Source organism: Zingiber officinale, chromosome 1A (assembly GCF_018446385.1).
Source record: "Zingiber officinale cultivar Zhangliang chromosome 1A, Zo_v1.1, whole genome shotgun sequence".
Lineage (NCBI taxonomy): Eukaryota > Viridiplantae > Streptophyta > Magnoliopsida > Zingiberales > Zingiberaceae > Zingiber > Zingiber officinale.
Window position 1 is genome coordinate 48,997,898 of NC_055987.1, and position 20,794 is coordinate 49,018,691.

General features: G+C 37.5%; 1 long non-coding RNA gene across 1 annotated transcript; it reads left to right on the forward strand.

Annotated features, from left to right (window-relative positions):
• Positions 1-3,199: 3,199 nt before the first annotated feature.
• On the forward strand, positions 3,200-4,918 carry LOC122024614. The gene is made up of 3 exons (XR_006123475.1): positions 3,200-3,719; positions 3,805-3,932; positions 4,724-4,918. It is a non-coding gene; the product is annotated as an uncharacterized LOC122024614 (long non-coding RNA).
• Positions 4,919-20,794: the final 15,876 nt, after the last annotated feature.

A 20,794-nucleotide genomic window follows, 5' to 3' on the forward strand; every position in this document is an offset into this window, starting at 1 on the left:
ATTAAGACACAGTATATATTTGACCAACCATCACCCATTCGAGTTTAAGAGAGTCCCGATTGACCACAAGGTTGACTGGGAGTAATATTCAGATAGGATCCAGGGACCTAGCCTTCCACTCTAAGTGCCTAGTATACAGTGGGTCAATTTGATAGCCAATCAAACATATGGGCATTCACTGTTTATTCCCATGTCCTCCTATATATGGGCGACCGGATATACAACTGACTAAAGTTATAAAGCTCAATATTCTTATCTTCGCCAAACAAACATACAAGGCAAATCTCAGAAAAAATCTAATCGGATTTCTAGAGCTCAGATATCATTTCAGGGACAAGCCTCGAATATATGGATGATTGGCGAAAAGTATCGATCGGGCCTCTCGAGGCTCAGTTCTCCATTTTCCAGAAATAAGTATCACTGCATATGGTCGGTCGATCATAAAGTCGTCCAGACCTAGGGGACTTGATTCTTTATTACTTCATAATCAAATCTCCAACATTACACAATATATATCCAAGCAGTCTTAAGGGTCGAACGTCTTACCATACTCAATACTTTGCTTTTATATAAACATTCGGGTCGGCTAAATATCTAGCCGGGATATTTTCGGGAGACCACATTGTTAGAGACTCGCAATAGCCTGTTAGAGAATAACAACTATTTGCCAGAGAATATTCTTTTATTGTTACATGAGCATTCAATGAAATTTTCCTCGAAGGCGACTCTACATTTTCTATTAGCTGACACATTATGACAATATATTCCTTCAACAACCTCATTAAGGGTGTTAATTATAAAAATGATGCACACGAGTCATGGAAGATTCCTCATATAGTGATTATATGTCTCCCAGGCTATACATATTCCCTTACTCGATAGCTTCTGACACCCGACATTCTCAGTCACCTAATGATTATGGAGGTTATTAGAGGTTATATATAAAGGGGGTTCTCTCCATTGACAAGGTACTCTTTTATAACATTCTTATTTACATGCACACATTCTATTATTTTTCTCTCTATTTTGCCCGCCCGAACATCGTATTAATTTGAGCGTCGGAAGGCTTTCACCAGGAACCCCTTCCCTAATTTTTTTAGGCGCTGACGTTCTGTCTGCTCGTTTGAGTGTGTGCAAAGAGGATCTTCACTCTCATTCACAATCTTTTCTCTAGTTAAAAGTGTAGGACCGTAAATACGCTAAAGGGGGGAATAGTGTTTTTCGCTTTTTCGGAAATCAAGAGAATGCTAACACAGGTGGTTTTACTTAGTTTGGAGTCTTCGAAGACTCATATTCCATGGCCCGCACTCGCTGAGTGATTTCGTTGGGCAATCATTATAATCACGAAGCAATTATAGAATTTAAGGACAATTGCAGGAATTAAATTATACCAACAATACAACTTTGAAAACTTGAGCGCAGGTTGTTGGTGTAACTTTTAGGTATCTCGGAGACCTTTTAGGAGCAGCGCGTGAGTACGAAAGTTAAGCAATTGATGTTATGAAGCTGTTGGTCGAAGACCCTTATATAGGCTCATTCTGGGCGTCTAGAATTGCTTCAGACGTCTGGAACCTCTCTGGGTGCCTAGACCATGTTGACATGGCGACCTCTAGTCAAAATTTCATCCGTGAAGTTAGATCCACCTTCGGGCGCTCGGACTTCCTTCGAGCGCTTGGCCTGTTAACATGGGCTCGGCTAGTTGACGCTCTCACTACAAGAAAATAGGGCTTTAGAAACGGATTTTTAAAACAAAAATAAAATCTGTTTTAGATTTATATAAATCAGAGACAGATTTAATACGGAATTATTAATTCGTTTCATTTTAGTAAATTATATATTTTTTAAAAAAAATTAAGACAGAATTTAAAACAAATTTGAAACGAAATTACATATAAATTTTTATAAACAAAAATAAATATGAATTATAAACAAAATTTGAGACTGTATCATTTCTGTGACAAATATTGTTTATAAATTAATTAAAAGTTAAAACGGAAATAAAATCTGTTTCAGATTTATATAAATCAGAGACAGATTTAATACAGAATTATTAATCCGTTTCATTTTAGTAAATTATATATTTAAAAAAAATTAAGACAGAATTTAAAACAAATTTAAAACGAACATATAAATTTTTATAAACAAAAATAAATATGAATTATAAACAGAAGACTGTATAATTTCTGTGACAAATTTCGTTTATAAATTAATTAAAAGTTAAAATGAAAATAAAATCTATTTCAAATTTATATAAATCAGATACAGATTTGTTACATAATAATTAATTTGTTTAACTTTAATGAAATATAATATTTGAAAAGAAATTTAAAACAAATTTTGATACGAAGCTATGTATAAATTTTATTAAAAAAATAAATATGGATTATAAACGGAATTTGTGATTGTTTAAATATTTTTAAACGAAAATAGAATTTGTTTTATATTTATATAAATCAGAGACATGGAATTGTAAATATATTCACTTTGATAAAATATAATATATGAAAAAACTTTAAGAAAGAATTTAAACCAAATTTAATATGAAATTATATATAACTTTTTATAAAGAAAAATAAATATGAATTAGGTTTTCTAACCCTTTCTCCTCGTCTTAATTTGGCTTTGGCTTTATCAGAGTAGGTACAAATTCTTTTTCCCCCGCCTCTGATTTTATTTTTCTCGTGCTTGGTGGCTATCTTATACTGCTGCAAAGGTTGCTCGCAGCTGCGAGGTCGACCGTAGTTGTGAGGGCGATCGTAACCACTTAAGGTTGTCTACAGTTGCTTCTCAAGGCCGCAAGGTTCGCGACATTTTCAATTAGCCCCCTCATGCGACCGTGAGGTCGTCCACCCTACAGTCCCTGAATTCTTATTATTTTTATTGATTTTTACTAATAATTGTGCACTTTTATTGTAAAATACGGCAATAAAAAAATAATAATAATAATTAAATAATAAGATTTAATTGGGAAATAATCTTAACGGAATTTTTAGACATTTTTAAGAATTTTTCAGAGCTCGTAAGATGTAATTGGAGGGGACACATTTGCACTTAAGAAAAATCTATTTGGAATACCCAATTTAAGTAGGAGTTGATAAAAGAAATTACTTAGGTTTTAATTAAAATAAACCTAGTTATCTAATTTAATTAATGGTTATAATTCCTCACCGTGCCCTATTCCTCTCTAATCGTTGAATCCTTCCTCACCTTATCTCGTCGCCGCCCCGATTCTTCCTCCTCTCTCACGCCGTGTTTACTCTCTGCTCTTCTTCTTCTCCTCATCTTCTCCAACCGGTGCCCCTTTCTCTTCTTCCGCGTCATCTTCCCTCCTCTGCCGTCGTCTCCTCGTCGTAGAGGTCCTCACCACGCCGATTGTCACGAGAGCACCGCCGACAGCAGTCTTTCTCTCCGCGAGCCTCACCAACACCAAGCTCTCTGGGCTATCAGGCGGCCCGATCCTCTTCTACTTTTCCCCTTGCGTCTCTGCCCTAGATGCAGCCGACGTCATCGCATCCGACCACAGTACCTGCAATTTTGGGCGGCTAGCGTCGCCGCCATCTCTTTCACCGGCTGCCACTTCTTCCTCTTCCATCTGCCACCGTCGGAGAGCTGAGTACACAGGAGAGTAGGGTTGTTCTTCCGCGTATCAGCAGTTGCGAGGGGTTACCACGCGTTGCCCCCTTCAATTGTGCCGTGGCCATCCGGTCAGCCACAAGGAGGTATGAGATGTTGTCATCTCTATTCCTCTTCCCTGTTTGACAGCCGTCACAACTTATCAACGGATTGGCATCTTCTGGATTGCAGATCCATTGCTGCGGTGACCCCATTTGTGCTTGGATTTGTGCCACTGTCGTGTATCTGTGAATTCTGAGGCGGTGAGGGTTGTTGGACAGATTTACCATCGTCGAAAGAGCCACAAACTGCTGATAAGGGTAGTAATCTGAACCTGATCAGATTTATTAGGTTGTTTCTTTTATCATGTTGGATGTGTGTTATGTTTCTTATTGAATGCTTATATCAAACTTGATCTCCCTTAATTAGAATGCACACACTTGGCTTTAATTGTTTCATGCACCCAACTTGTTTGATAAAATATTCCGTAGTTAGGTTCTAATTTTTGCATGTCATGTGTTCATTTCACGTTCGGTGAAATGTCTCTTTCAATAGTTAGGTTCTATCTGATGCATCTTAGTTTACTTAACTCTTGCTTTGTATTGCTCTTTCAATTGTTAAGTTTTATGTCTTCATTTAAATTCAATTAGGTTAAGTTAGATTAGGTTTCTTTAATGCTCTAGGTTTTGTTCCATGCTTAGTTTCGTTAATTACTTCATGTTGACTATTATTTTCTGCAATTGTATTTTATTCATTAGGTTTGATTTCATAGTTGCTTTGCTATTTCAAATCTTAGTCTTAGAATCCAAAATTTTCTATTATCTTGTATTTGATTTTGTTATATGTACTTAGAGATTCTAAGTTTAAGATTCAAATTTGAAGAAAATCCTACTTAAGTATTTGTTCACACTGACCTAATTTTTATGGTTTTGTGATGCCTATTGTTTCAGAGCCAAAAGAGTCTTCATGACTTGTTAATTCTTTAGCATTGACAACTATGGACTAATTAGTGGGTGATCATTGATATTGATTATGACTTTTGTATAATTTTAATTTATTTGTATTAAAAATTCTGATATTGTAAGACTTGTTTCATATTTTGATTTGTTAGATTTTCTCAACAAAATTGGTTGGTTCATTAATCTGTACAAGAGAAGCAATTTATCTCATGGAATTCGAAGACAGGGAGGGCAAAAGAAGAAAATGAAGGCATGCATGTTATTAGCTCGAGGATAGAGGAACAAATTATTGAAAGAGAAAAAAAACTTGTTATTATAGAGGGAAGAAAATCTCAAGGAGATGATTTGGAAATGATTCAAGAAATGGAATATACAAATCATTTATATCTAGGAAAATTTGATCTTTATAGTTTGATTATTGGTCAAATTTGTTTGGATAATGTAAATATTTATTTATTTTAATGTTAATTGTATAATACATTTGGAATTAGAAGTTATTTCTTTTTAATAATTTTAATTTATTTGAAATGAAGAATTATTTAAATATATTGATGAAAAATATAAAAATGTAATATAATAAAATTTAGTGATAAATTTAAAAATAAAATTATATACAGATTTATAAATAGAATTGTAAACAGATTTATAAACAGGATTAATAACAGATTTAAAATAAAATTAGAGACAGAATTTACATTTGAAATTAATTTTATTTTGTTAACTTGAAATAGATTTATAAACAGTTTTTTCATCCGTTTCAAAAATTAGAGACAGAATATTTCCGTTTCAAAATTAGCTACGGGGCTTTCACTAACGGATTTTTGAGACGGAATATTCCGTCTCAAACTTTCTTTAGAGACGGAAAAATGATTTTCAGAGACAGATTTTTTCGTCTCTAAAGCCCTGTTTTCTTGTAGTGTCTCCAATTCAACTCCTGGATAACTTTTTTGGTCCGGACGCCTAGACTAATTTTGGGTGCTCAGACTGCTCGAGTGCCTGTCGAGGCACCCGGCCGGGCGAGCTGGTCCAGGCACCCACCCGGGCGAGCTGGTCCGGGAACCCGCCCAGGCGAGCTGGTCCGGGCACCCAGAGTCCGGGTGCCCGGATCCCTTCCAGGCGCCCATACAATCCTTTTTCGCACTTCTCCTTCCAGGTTGCTATAGACCTGAATTTTATTAGTTTGGACAATAACTTCGCTAAAACAACTTCACAGTGCAGGGGACTTTTTAACGCTTCGAGAATAGAATTAAATTTGGTTGTGATTCTTTTTGGTTTATGGCCCAATAATGAACTTCCCTATGAAGTCTCAACTCTTTCTTTGTCGTGAGTACTCAAAATAGTAGGCCTTAAAATTCCTGCAAGGATTATTTTAGATTTAAACAAGTGTTGCTACCCATAATGTTTAATAAGCATGATATGCTTTCATGTAAAAGAAAGGCTAATTAATTTTTAGGGCTTCATAGGTGAGTTATAGAATACTATGATTAGGACTCAGGACTTTTAACAGTACCAGATGTTGGACCCCGTGGTAGTTTTGATGTGATCAACCAAGTTGGTTAGGTCCTGCTGTATTTGATCCCTGTGTCTGAGTGTGCAGGAGCTTAGGAGCACAGGAAGTCGAGCGGAAGACGCAGCTAGCGAGAAGGACGGCACGGGAAGGGAACCGACGAGCTTGGTGCGTCCGAAGGACGAGAGAGCTGCGGAAGAGTACTCCGGTGGGCGTGAAGAGCGTGTGCGACGTTCGAGGGACATTAAGCTGGGACGAAAGGCTGCTCGAGGAGAAGGCCGGGAATTGGGTTCGGGTGAGCCCTATTTCGGTTGGCTGTAATCACCCAAAACAACGGAGCTTCGGAAGCCAAAACGAAGAAGAAAAGGAGTAAAAAAAGACGGGAAATTACTGTAGCAAGAAGTTACTGTAGCAAGAAGTTACTGTAGCAGAAGTTACTGTAGCTTGAAGGCGCCTTAAACAAGCTTGAAGGCGCCCTTGAAGGCGCCTTCAAGCCTGTTGAAGGCGCCTTCAACAGGTCAGTTTTGACCTTTGCGTGCGGATAAAGTTTTATCCGCTGACCGAACTGGAGGCGCCTTGAACCTTGTTGGAGGCGCCTTGGACCCTCGGGATAGACTTTCCAGGAGCTATGAAAAGGCCCCTGGAGGTAGGAATTCAATTATCAATTCAAGCATTCAATCTGTAGCGTTTCCTAGCAATAGTTCTGAGCTTTTGAAAGTGTAAAAGGCTTCTCCGCCTTCAACAAAGGAGATTTTTCTACTGAGCTTTTTTTTACTGCCCTAGATTAACAACCTCCTTGGTTGTAACCAGGTTAAATCCTGTCTTCTACTTAATTTCTATTTCCTTGCTTGGTTTAATTTTATTTCTGCCTTTACTTTATTTACTATTGCATTAATTGTGTTGAAATCCGAGGAGGGTAGTTTTATTTTTGTTTTCAGCAATTCACCCCCCTCTTGTCGGTCTCCGCTGCACCTACAATTGGTATCAGAGCCTGATCGCCTCAGAAGGACTAACCGCCAACTAAAGCACTACGATCAAGACAATGGTCGGCGCGAACATCCATCCCCCGAAGTTCGACGGAGATTTCGCTACATGGAAGCGAAAAATGGAGGTATTCTTCAAAACCGAGTTCGATATCTTACTAACAATGAAATATGATTTTTCAGCTCCTAAAGACAAAGAAGAGTTCCAATGGATGAAGAAGGAGCAGGCGGATTTTGTGGCGAACGGAAAAGCTGAGTTTCACTTGCTTAGCGTTCTTCCGCCCCAAGAGGTAAGTCGGATCGGAAGCTACGACTCCGCAAAAGACCTCTGCGAGAAATTCCTAGAGCTCCACGAAGGCACCTCGGAAGCAAAGCTAGCGAGGCGCGACATTCTTTGAACACAACTAACGAATCTCCGAATGAACACCGACGAGAAGGTAGCGCAACTCCAAGCACGAATCAAGGAGCTGATAACGCAACTGACGAATCTCGGTGAAACGGTAACGAACCGAGACTCCATCCGATACGTGCTCAACGCCTTCCCGAGGACTCCGGAATGGGTGTCCTTAGTAGATGCTTACTACATCTCTAAGGACCTTGAGGTAAGTACCTTAGAAAGTTTGTTTTCTACATTTGAACTTCACGAGTCTCGGATTGCAGAGCCTAAAGAAGTAGTGAAGTCAAACCTCGACGTCGCCCTACAAGCAAGGAGGGACGATCCCGATTCCGAAGCTTCGATCGACGAATCCGAAGCGGCATTACTGGTAAGACGGTTTAATAAATTTGTAAATTCTAAAAAATTTAGATTGCAGTCGAAAAAGCTCTAGCGAAAGAAAAGGGTGGTTCGTTGCTACAATTGCAACGAAGAAGGACATATCAAAGATGACTGTCCAAAACTGAAGAGCAAAAGTAAGGAAAGGAGCAAGAAGCCCACTCGACCCAAACACAATCTAAAGGCCACGTGGGATGATTCGTCGTCCTCCGACTCCGAAGTCGAAGAATTCTCGGGACTAGCACCGATGGCCAACCATCAGTTAGAAGAAACGTCCAGCTCAGAAATGAGCATAGATGAAAGGGGAGGAACATCAGAAGGAGAAAGCAATGATGAAGGGGGAGCATCGCAAGATGAGGTAAGTAAGGTACGTTCCCTAAACTCTAAACAGTCTTTTGAGTTTATTAAAGCTTTGTCTACAGAATTAGATCAATTAGAAAAAGAAAATGAAAATTTAAAATCTGAAAATAAAAATCTAAAATTAGAAATTGAGAAGTTAAGAAATAATACATGTTTAAATAGATTTCCAAATTCAAAAATTAAAGTTTATGGAAAATTGAACTGGTACATTAGAAACCATCAGGGTCAACTTAGAAGAATACCCAAAATTATGTACCCCCTAAGTATCTGAATAACCATGTAGGTAAGAACCTCTATTGGGTTCCAAAATCTGTGCTTAATTAATTTTTCAAAACTTAAAAGCTTACAATGAGAAAATTAAACATTGAAATTCTTTATGGAAGCTTTGTCTAAGGAAGTGGTTGTTGCTCTAATAACCAAGAAGGCCTAGTGCCTCGCCACGACCTGGAAGTTAAAATATTGAAAGAAAATGTTTAATTAACTTTCTAAAAAAGCATTAAATAAAAATTAAATAATGCTTTGAAAGGTTATCAAATATTTGTTAAAATATACAAAAATTCCTTAGAATTTTCTTTTAAAAATTCTAACTTAATTTTTTGGGTTGGAAATTTTCTTCTGGAAAAATCTAAAAGTTAATTCACTTGACTTAGAAATTTTTTTTGGGAACATTTGAATATTTACTTAGGATTTTTTATACTTAGAAATTTTTTTGAAAATTTATTTTAACTTAGCAATTTTTTTCAAAAATTCATTTTTAACTTCGAAAATTTTCAAAAAACTTCAATCTTACTTGAATATTCTTAAGACCCCATTTTTGCTGTGATCAAAGGGGAAGAGAAAAGTACAAGTTTAGGGAGAGTTAGAGAAAACTTAAAATTTATTTTTTTAAAAAAAGTGTTGTAATTTTACTAATTGCAAAAATTATTCTTAACTTGTTAGTTTAGTAATTTTTCTTTAAAATTACTGTTTTTTGTCTATTTTTAACCCTAACTTGAACTTGGGTTGATGCACATCAAAAAGGGGGAGATGGTTGGACCCTGTGGTAGTTTTGATGTGATCAACCAAGTTGGTTAGGTCCTGTTGTGTGTGATCCCTGTGTCTGAGTGTGCAGGAGCTTAGGAGCACAGAAAGTCGAGCGGAAGACGCAGCTAGCGAGAAGAACGGCACGGAAAGGGAGCCGACGGGCTCGGTGCGTCCGAAGGACGAGAGAGCTGCGGAAGAGTACTCCGGTGGGCGTGAAGAGCGTGCACGGCGTTCGAGGGACGTTAAGCCGGGACGGAAGGCTGCTCGAGGAGAAGGTCGGGAATTGGGTTCGGGTGAGCCCTATTTCGGTTGGCCGCAATCACCCAAAAGAACGGAGCTTCGGAAGTCAAAGTGAAGAAGAAAAGGAGTCAAAAGAGGCTGGAAATTACTATAGCAGGAAGTTACTGTAGCTTGAAGGCGCCTTAAACAAGCTTGAAGGCGCCCTTGAAGGTGCCTTCAAGCCTGTTGAAGGCGCCTTCAACAAGTCAGTTTTGACCGTTTGCGTGCGGATAAAGTTTTATCCGCTGACCGAGTTGGAGGCGCCTTGAACCTTGTTGGAGGCGCCTTGGACCCTCGGGATAGACTTTCCAGGAGCTATAAAAAGGCCCCTGGAGTTAGGAATTCAATTATCAACTCAAGCATTCAATCTGTAGTGTTTCCTAGCAATAGTTCTGAGCTTTTGAAAGTGTAAAAGATTTCTCCGCCTTCAGCAAAGGAGATTTTTCTACTGAGCTTTTTCTTACTACCCTGGATTAACAACCTCCTTGGTTGTAACCAGGTTAAATCCTGTCTTCTACTTAATTTCTATTTCCTTGCTTGGTTTAATTTTATTTCTGCCTTTACTTTATTTACTATTGCATTAATTGAGTTGAAATCTGAGGAGGGTAGTTTTATTTTTATTTTCAGCAATTCACCCCTCTTTTGTCGGTCTCCGCTGCACCTACATCATATTGGCATATCCAATTGTCAATAGGTTTTCACGAGAGAAGTGCTCCTTGTTAATAATGAAGGTTGAAAAAGTAGGAACAACAGTATGTATAAATTGGCTCTTTCTGTGGGAGACCTGAGAAGTGCTCCTTATTAGCAATGAAGGTTGAAATAGTAGGAAGAAGTGCTCCTTGTTAGTAATATAGATTGAAATAACAGGAAAAGTAGTATATAAAAATTGGACTTGTCTGCATTATTTTGTTGAAATGGGAGCATATTGGTATTTATCATTAAAAAAACACAACTTTATTCTTCATGCCCAAGTGCATTATCGAGTACAATGTTTCATATATTTTAAAATTTTAATATTAATTCCTATTATATAAGTTTTCTCCTCAATCTAAATATGATCTCCTTGATAAACATTTACTTTTCGTTCATTAGTTATATTTAATTCTAATAATTGGTTGTCAATTTGAAGATAGTTTAAAGATTACATAAATCAATCTTCTTATGTAAACTTGATACAAAAGAAGTATCAACTTATATATTATGAATCTTTTTCTCAGACATGAACTTTATGCAATGCAAGAAAAACTATGTGACTTAGTTATCAATTTCCCCCTGAGAGGTTGAGAAGAGAACCATAAAAAAGACTAGAACAAGTCTAACACCTAATAAGAAATCAAAACAAAATAGAAGTTCAACTTATAAAGTAAAGTAAAGGGATACCGTGAACTAGTTTTATTTTGCACTAATATATCTCACTTGGTAATTTCGATTGTTAGTCTGACTTATATTTGTTGAAACACTTATTCATGTTAGGATGTTCAAAATTGTAATTAAATGATTACAAGACATGTCTAATGGGTTAGTCCTGATAATGTTTTCTCTATCCCTTCTCAATCGACTTTTATTCCTTCTCAATTTTTTCTTTTACTATAGTTACCAATTACCTAATAATTTAATTTCCTTTTTCTCTTATAATGATGGGAACTCTGTCCATGAAGAATCAGTCATGACTAGCTCCAAGCTCGGATAAAAGAGTGTTGCATTAGATTGTCGGCCAATATTAAAACTATGATAAATGTTCAATAAATAGATTCATTAAACTATTATGTTAATGCTAAATTGTTCCTTGGAAAGCATTGCAGGTCCGACTATAACGTCTCGGCAAGGGCCGCTACATCTCCAGAACTCCGGTGCAGTGATAAATATGTAAGAGTTCGCATTGCAGAGTCCGACTATAATGTATCGTCAAGGACCGCTACATCTCCGTGAGAACTTGGGTATAATATTAAATAGGCAAGAGTTCTCACACCATACGTTGGATAAAAATAAATATAATAGAAAAACTAATAAGTCTAAGATTTGAAATATGAAACATAGGTGTAAGTACCTCGAGTTAATTTTGATGTGATTAACCAAGTTAAGTTTAGTCCTATTTATTTTTTGATGTCTTGTGTCTAATTGTGTAGGAGCTTAGGAACAGAAAAAGTTGAGCAGAAGACGCAGTGAACTCGAAGGATGGCAGGGGAAGTGAGTTGACGGGCTCGGTGCATCTGAGAGACAAGACGCTGCGAAAGTGTACACTAGTGGAGCGAGAAGGACACACGCGGCAGGCCGAGGGACGAGAAGCCAGGGAGGAAGTCTGCTCGAGGAGAAGATCATAGTTAGGTTGGGGTGAGCTCAACTCCTGGCGATCGAAAGCATTACCCACAGGAGCAAAAGTCTGGAAAAGGTCAACTCGGAGGTTGACCTTTGGACTGCCTTTGTCATAGAAAAGCACGTAGGTGCCGCCATGGATTGGAGGCACCTCGGCTAAAAAGGAGGGGAGGCGCCTTAGATGGAACAAAGGTGCCTCTGTGCAAAACTTAGCCACAGTAACGACTACTCACAGGAGGCACCTTAGATGGAACGAAGGCGCCTCCATGTGTCTAGAGCCATTGAGCAAATCAAATCTGATCGGATAAGTTTTGTTAATTTGAAGGAGCCTTAAGCTGAATTGAGGTGCCTCTAGTGTGACATTAGCCAATGATAACAAGTGTTCCGAGCACTATAAAAAGAGGGGATGCCCTCTAGCTCAAACACAACACTTGTATTCAATCTTCAAGTCTGTTTTGCTACTTTCTGAGTTGTAAACTGCTATATGAGGTTCCTCCACCTCCGACCTTGTCGAAGAAGGAGATTCTTGCTACTGCTTACTTCTGACTTGGATTAGCCACCTCCCCGATTGTAAACCAAGTAAACCGGTAGTCTCATATTTCTTTTATATGTAATTGTTTTATCTTAATTTATAAGTGTTTGTTAACTAAAGCCCAAAGATCAAGAAAAGTTCCAAAGTCTAACTTTTGATTTGACATATTTTGGAAAATGATCAACCTATTTATTACTGTTGACTATGTGAAGTCAAAGGATAACCTAGCGGATCCACTAACCAAAGAGTTAAATTGAGAATTAGTTGCAAGCTCATCACAAGGAATGAGTTTGATACCATTGTTAGCGATCAGTGCAGAGGACATCCAACCTCTACTGATTAGAGATCCCAAGAACTAAGTTCAAAGGGATAATTAATTTGCACTGACTAAACACACTGTGGGAGATAACCAGTGACCAGACCAGGGTAAGCCGATGGGCTTTTAATGATAAAAAAGAGTAGATGGTTACTCTCGAGGGATCAACTATGTGAGAAAGAAGTGAGCCACTTTGAAGAGAATTGGAGGAATAATTCTTAGAACTTCTCATAGAACTAGGTGTGTTCATGGCCAAGAATAAACACACTAATGAGAACTGAGCTGTATCAGGGAGAGTCTTGGGTGAGATTTGTCAATACTTACACAGACGGTAGAACAGTTTAAGGACATCATGTCTACAGTCATCAGTAAGCAAACAGATCTTCATAAGGAAAGGTTCAAAGGGTAAAACCTATCTATCCTATACTTAACTCAACTGTTGAATATTACCACATACCATATATTCCATTCATGTGGGGGATTGTTGGAAATGTGAATAGAATAAAGAGGTAGAGATGAAGAGACTCTATTGTGCATGAGTTGTTAGTCCCACATTAGAAGTCTCTTGGCTTTATTATTGGGTTAAATTATGGCACATGCATTAATGTTGTAAACATATGCATGGAGAGAGACTCTCTCATGCATGAGTGTGCAAGGGTGGGTACAAATCCAGGACTCGGATTGTACTGAACCAAGGTTGATTCGTGTGCGAACATGACTTGTGCACGTTGAATGCCGGACCGGTCGAGGCAAGATTTGCCCACATGAATCTCTTTTTACTACCTACTCAAGAGTGTAATGGAAGTATTAATATAAAATTAATGGCAATTCCATAACGTTTCAACATTAATGGTGACTTCGTAACATTTCAACATTAATGGTGTCATTAAACCCATTAATAATAATTCCATAACGTCTCGATATTAATGAAGACATTAAACCCAGTATTAAATGATCATAATTTGATCATTTATTGTAGGTAAGATGAGAGCTCCTATATAAGGAGGTTGGATCTTGAACAAAAGATAGAACGAGAGCGAAAGCTAAAGTGAAAGCAAAAGAGTTCCTCCACCTTTGTTCCCCGATTCTTTTCTCTCAGTCGTGCATCCTTTCGGTTGAATCACTCGTGATAGCACTCGAGTGCATTCTCAGTTTACCATGAACAACCAATGCTTGGTTGCGTGTGTGGTTTTGCCGTTGTATCTTGGAAAACAGACGACCTAAGAGAACCTCAAAGCACAGTCGAAGGTGGGATGAATCTATTTCAAGGAAACTGCGTTGAACGCATGCCTCGGTATCTTAGTCAGTGAATTATCTTCTCAATTCGGCGATCGACTTTCGATTCTGCTACGCACCGTATCAACTCCGTAACTCGACCAACAAAAGCTTGGCAGAACTAATCACACTAGTGGCTTGAGATTATCCGCTTAGGTTATCGCAACAAATAAGTTAGAACTGATTTTGTATAATTTCAATTATGTAATTTCCTCAATATCTTCGACAACAGATTGTCCAACACTTATGGAGTTCGAAAATTCTCTATATGATATTTGGTTTTGTTTTATGTTAGCGACTTCTGGAAATAACCTCTTGCAAAAGTAAGTTAATACAATAGATCCTTCTCCGGGACCCTATATGGGAATTTCATGCATCGAAGTGTCTTTTTTTTTATTCTAGTGACCAACTTATTTGTTCATTTGGTCAATTCAAAATATTCCTTAGGACACAAAAATCTTAAATATTTGCTATTGATTTGTTGGAATTTCCTTTTAGCAAAATCAGAACCTATTAAGATCCTATTAATTAATTTCCCCGAATAGTGAGTTTTTAGATGGTCATGTTAAAAAGCAATTGCCATCATCTTTATTAGAGAAGGGAACCGTGATACTGAAAGTTAGAGTCATTGAATCAGAATTGGAGAGCTATTTATCAGTAGGCAATGAGCATTTGGCACGTGAGCATAGGCTCACCTTTTTTAACATTATTTTGTATATGCCCAAGCTTTTATTCTATATCAGTTACATAAACTACTTGCAAAACTATTTTACGAATTAGCATTTCTAGTTCTATACTCTTCTTTGATTCTGTTTGTCTATCATCAGTAAGCATCCTATTTTGACCCAAACTTCAAATTGTGCACGTATCAGAATGGTTTCTTTTTTCCTATAGGGTCATTGCCTTTCCCCCATGAAACTGCAATGGAGGTACAAGATCACGGTCGTGACACGTTCGTGCATGGTGTACTCGATCTTTTAAGCATTCATTCTAGTAACAATCTAACCTTGGTCACTATACAACTTTTGCTTTAACTAAAAAATATTAAGATATTCACCTTTCTTTCTAGAAACTTCGACTTCCATACCAACTTACGTATCAGCACATGGTATAAATTAATAGATATTAGGGCTATAGTTTGAGTTGCTGTCTCTTCAATTTGAACTTGAAAACACCCTTCCATAATAGCGAACAAGATGTATCAATGAGCTGCAAATGTTAATTTTATTCAATTACATCAAAACACAAGTTTGTAATTCTAATTTATATTGCTTGAAACTTATCAACTCAATCTGAAAGCATGCCAGAAAAATCTACGGATTTCTATTGTATTTTTGGGATCAAATTTTACTCTCTTTACCCTTGTTCTTTTTTGATTGGATGAAAAGCAATAACTAACAAGTTCTAGGATGGATACATCTTTTTGATGAACCATTAGTTTATATCTTAAAAAAAAAATCATATTTTAATTTATTAACTGATAAAAGGAAACATAGTAATAGACCCAACCATAGGTTGGAACCGATTACTAGGCCTAGGCATGTAACCAAGTCCATGGGCCGATTACTAGACTGAATCGTAATTGACTCAGTTCATTGACTCAATTAACCGAAACTGTCGGTTTCAATTATTTTTTATTTATATACATAAATGATGTATTTTTAATGAAAATTTATTAAAAAGAATTGTGTTTGGAAGGATTTAAACCTAAGTCTTTGATGTAGGTGTTGGTAGTTTTGAAAGCATGAAAAAGTAATTAAACAAATTAAACTTTAATCACTCACAGTGATCTCTCGAAGAATCGCAACCAAAGACGTCGGTCGACGAAGAGGCTGTTGCTGTCGAAAGCATGATTACGGGCAACCGGAAAGCGCATCAAGGTTCACGAGTCAAATTCCAGCCTTTGGACGTTCTCCTTTGTTCGACCAAATCACCGTCGCTTCACACTTCTGCCCTCTCTGATCACCTTTGAAACCTTCTCCACTGTTCTTCTTTTTTTTCCAGATCTGTGCTTGGACGCTCCTTTTATAGGAAGGTTGAGGAAGATGAAGGGGAAAAGATGCCCCTTCGTCTCCCTGGCGTTTGCAGCAAACCGCCGTTTGTAGCAGCGAAAGAGATGAAGCCTTTCGTCTCCTGTAACGCCCAACATCTCCCCTCGTCCAAGTCAATCCACAAGGTTATATGGTCACATAGACCATGTTAGTCATATAAACTACAAGGTGATCATGTCACGAAGACCATAGCAAATTAGTCACACAGACTAAATAAGTCATATAGACTTTATGAGGATCAAGTCACGAAGACCCGAGTAAATTAGTCACAAAGACCAAATAAGTCACATAGACTTTTATGAGGATCAAGTCATGAAGACCAAAACAAAATTTAGTCATAAAGGTCAAATAAGAACATCCATTCTATACATTAGGGAAAATAGTTCGTGTGACAGTAAGTACATTGAGCATTCAACTGCTAAGAAGATTGTCGCACCTTACTTAGCTGCTCCATAGAACGAATCAGAGACATATGTCCATAGAACGAATCAGAGACATAAATGACTTACCTTTACCCCAGATTAAATTATTTACATCATTATGAACATCTCTAATCCCTCATATTGACCATATGTCAAGAGCATGTTCAATATCTCCAATCAAACAAATTATTCACAATTACATTTTATATACTGAACTAAACATGTAACCAGTACTAGTGAATAAATGTCACAGATGTAAATCAATCTTAATCTTCCTTTTTTAGCTAGAATCTATTCATTCTAATCAGTCGCTTTCCTAGTTATGCTCCATATACCGAATCATTCATAGCCAACAGGAAACATGCTAAAGTAGCAGACACTAATCAGAACTTCAAGTAGACAGCTAAATAGTCACTTAGGGTAAGATCGAGATTAACTTATAATCTCAAGGGTCTCACATAGTAGAGAAGCAGGGATCCATTCTCCTCCTACCCTTCTTGTCGCCATAGCACATGTGGTATGAATCACATGCTACGATGCTATTCTCTTTTCCAAAATGAGCGTATGTTTTTCTCAAAATTTAACATCGTACAGATTTCAATCTAGACATTCCCAATGTCTAATCCTGAATTCAACATATGAATTCTAATCTGGCCTCAAGCAGATTCAGTAAATAGTGGGTGCATTTACTCCAATCATTACACAAATGATCTCGTCTTGACATAAATATCAAGGCGACCTTAACTTATGGGTATATCTCTATTCACAGCTACATAAGTTGTCTCATAAGCAACGGTCTTACATCTATTTGTACTCAACAAATAGAGATGATTGTCCATGTGAGTAGACCAATCTCAATCTGCCAACATGCTTATCGAGACTTTTATTCGAATGTAACAAAGACATATACACTGAATAAATCATGACATTTTTCATTTATCACAATGTCTTTACAATTAGTTATATTCTTCGAAGTCCCATAGACTTCACATGACCATGAAATGACTCGTTAGTCAATGACTTAGTAAAAGGATCAGCAAGCATATTTCGTGTAGGGATGTACTCAAGAATCACCTTTCTCTTGTCAACAATATCCCTTACAAAATTATACTTAGTTTCTATATGTTTGTCTTTGCTGTGATATTTGGGATCCTTGGAAAAAGCTATCATAACTTGACTGTCATAGTACACAGTAACAGGACTCTCACTATCCTCAGTAATCTTCAGATGCTTCAAGAACCTTCTTAGCCAGACAACCCCTTGTGCAGCCGCTTCACAAGCCACATACTCAGCTTCCATTGTCGACAAGGATACACAAGCCTGCTTCTTGTTGTTCCATGAGATGGCGCCACCATTCAGCAAGAAGACATAGCCGGATGTGGATTTTCTGTCATCAAGGTCCCCTGCCCAATATGCATCTGTGTAGCCACTTAGGCTCATTTATGATCCTTGGAAGCAGAGGCAATAGTCCGCTGTTCCTTTGAGATATCTGAATATCCTCTTTATCGCTAGCTTTCCAATGTCTCGATCTTGGGTTCAACTGGAAACGACTAACTAAGCCAACATCATAGCTTATATCAGGACGAGTACACAACATAGTGTACATCAAACTACCAATGGCACTGGCATATGGTTTCTTCTTCATTTCGGCTATTTTCTCAGGAGTCTTGGGATACATACTTTTGCTCAAAATAGTACCTTTCGCTATAGGCGTCTGTTCAATGTTGCAATCTGACATATTGAAGTGTTGTAGCATTTTAGTGATATAAGCTTCTTAAGACAAATCCAAAGCTTTTTTGACCGGTCTCTAAGGATCTTCACTCCTAAGATGTACTCTGCTTTTCCCATATCTATTATGTCAAATTGTGATGAAAGCCAACTTTTGACTTCTATCACACACTTTATGTCGCTTCCAGCTATTAGTATATCATCAATCTATAATGATAAAATGACAAACTTTCCTTTCTCCTTTCTTTGGCAAACACAATGATCATCATTGACTATTTCGAAACCATAAGATAATATTACTTTATTAAATCTTATATTCCATTGTCTTGACGCTTGCTTTAGCCCATATATAGACTTCCCAAGTCTACATACTCTTTTCTCTTGGCCTTCAGCAACATAACCTTCTGGTTGTACCATATAGATTTCATCGTCAAAATTACCATTAAGGAAAGCCGTTTTTACATCCATATGATATAATTCCATGTCATATTGTGCTACTATAGCTATGATGACACGTATTGACATAAACTTCACAACTGGGGAGAATGTCTCTTCAAAGTCAATACCCTCTATTTGGGTATATCCTTTTGCAACTAATCGAGCTTTGTATCGATTAATCGATCCATCTGCTTTCCTCTTTACTTTGAGAATCCACTTGTTCCCAATGACCCTTCGGCCTGGAGGAAGATTGACTAAATCCCAAACTTGATTCTTTCTCATTGACTCCATTTTTTCATCCATTGCAACTTTCCATTCTTTTCTAACTAAGCTTCTCAAAGCTTCCTCAACTGTTCTAGGTTCCTCATGGTCAACTGGGAGAACCATCAATGCCTCATTCTTAATATCAAACCTTCTCCGAGGAATAAACTGATGACTACTTCTTCAAAGGTTAGACAGTTGAGAAACTGACTCATTCAGTGGCCAATTATTTCCACTCGGTTGACTAGATTCAGGCATCTCCTGATTTGTTGATAAAGGAACATTATCCTCCTCCTCTATCTCATATAGAGGAATTGTCTTATCAACTTCACCTTACGTTGGGAACTCAGTTTCAAGAAAAGTAGAATCTCTTGACTCTATTTCAGAGATGGTTCCATCTTGTCGCTCACCAATAAAAACATAACCCTTAGAAGTCTCAGAGTACCTAATAAAGATACACTTCTTACCTCTGGGTCATAATTTCCCATGTTCGTGAGTCTTATCATGAACGTAGGCAGCTGGCCCCCAAGGTCTCAGATTACTCAAATCCGGCTTTCTGCCTGTCTAACGTTCATTTGAGGTAGATGGAATTTACTTTTAAGGCACTTTGTTAAGTATATAGGCCGCAACTAATAATGCATCTCCCCAATAGGAGATTGGTAAATTAACCTGCGCCATCATAGACCTAACCATTTCAAGAAGAGCCTTATTTCTTCTTTCAGCAATCCCATTTTGCTGTGGAGTTCCAGGGATAGTCAATTGTCTAATAATCCCTTTTTCATTACACATTGTCTTGAACTAATCAGACAAATATTCTCCTCCACGGTCAGTGCGCAAGGTTTTAACCTTATGTTCCAATTGATTCTCAACTTCGTTCAAGTAACGAATAAAGCAATTTAATGCTTCAGATTTGTGAGAAATCAAATACACATGACCAAAGCATGTGAAGTCATCGATAAATGTAATGAAATAAGAATTCTCATTTCTAGTCTTCATATTCATTGGACCACAAATATCTGAATGAATTAATTGCAATGGTGATTCAGCCCTAATAGCCTCACCAAATGATTTCCTAGTCGTCTTTCCAGCAAGACAATGCTCACATATAAACAAGTTAATCTTAACATGAGTGCCTAAAAGGCCCTCCTTAGCTAATCTATTTATTCGTTCTTGTCCTATATGTCCCAATCTAACATGCCAAATTTCATCATTAACATTAGCATTACTAGTAAGAGCAATGTTTGAAAAAAACAACCATCATTATTATTTGGTTCTACATCAAAAACCATAAAACTATTTGTTACAAAATCATGCCCAATTAACACAAAGTTAATTCGAAGTTCCACACAATGGCTATAAAATTTGCATTATAACCTAAATCAAGAAGATAAATAACAGAAATCAGATTCCGTCAAATCTCTGGAGCGTAAAGGACATCATGTATAAACAAGGTGCCTCCACCACGTAGGTTGAGCTTGCAAGTGTCAGTTCCTTTGACTTCAATTCTTGCATTATTTTCTACATACTCCACATATGTAGCTCGATCACGAGCTACGTGATTTGTTGCTCCTGAATCTACAATCCACAAAGGATACGAATCAGCTAACAACACTGTACTTGCAGCATATTGCTCATGGAAAGAAGACAAAAATGGATCTACCTTTTTAGGCTCAACACACTCCCGAGCAAAATGCCCTTTTTGCCACAGTTGAAGCAAGTCAACTTGCTCCTAGGTTTTTGTCCATATTTCTTTCCTTTCTTCTTGATTTGGTTTTTCGCAGCAACAACATTAGCCTCCTTTCCTTTCCTTTCTTAAACCATCTTTTCTTATTCTTGGAACCAGAACCTTCAGCTACAAAAACTTGACCAGAAATCCTTGCGGATTCAATCCTCTCCGCCTCAAGTTCAACATGGCGTGAGACATCGATGAAAGTCTTGATACTCTCACTGTGGGTCAGATTCT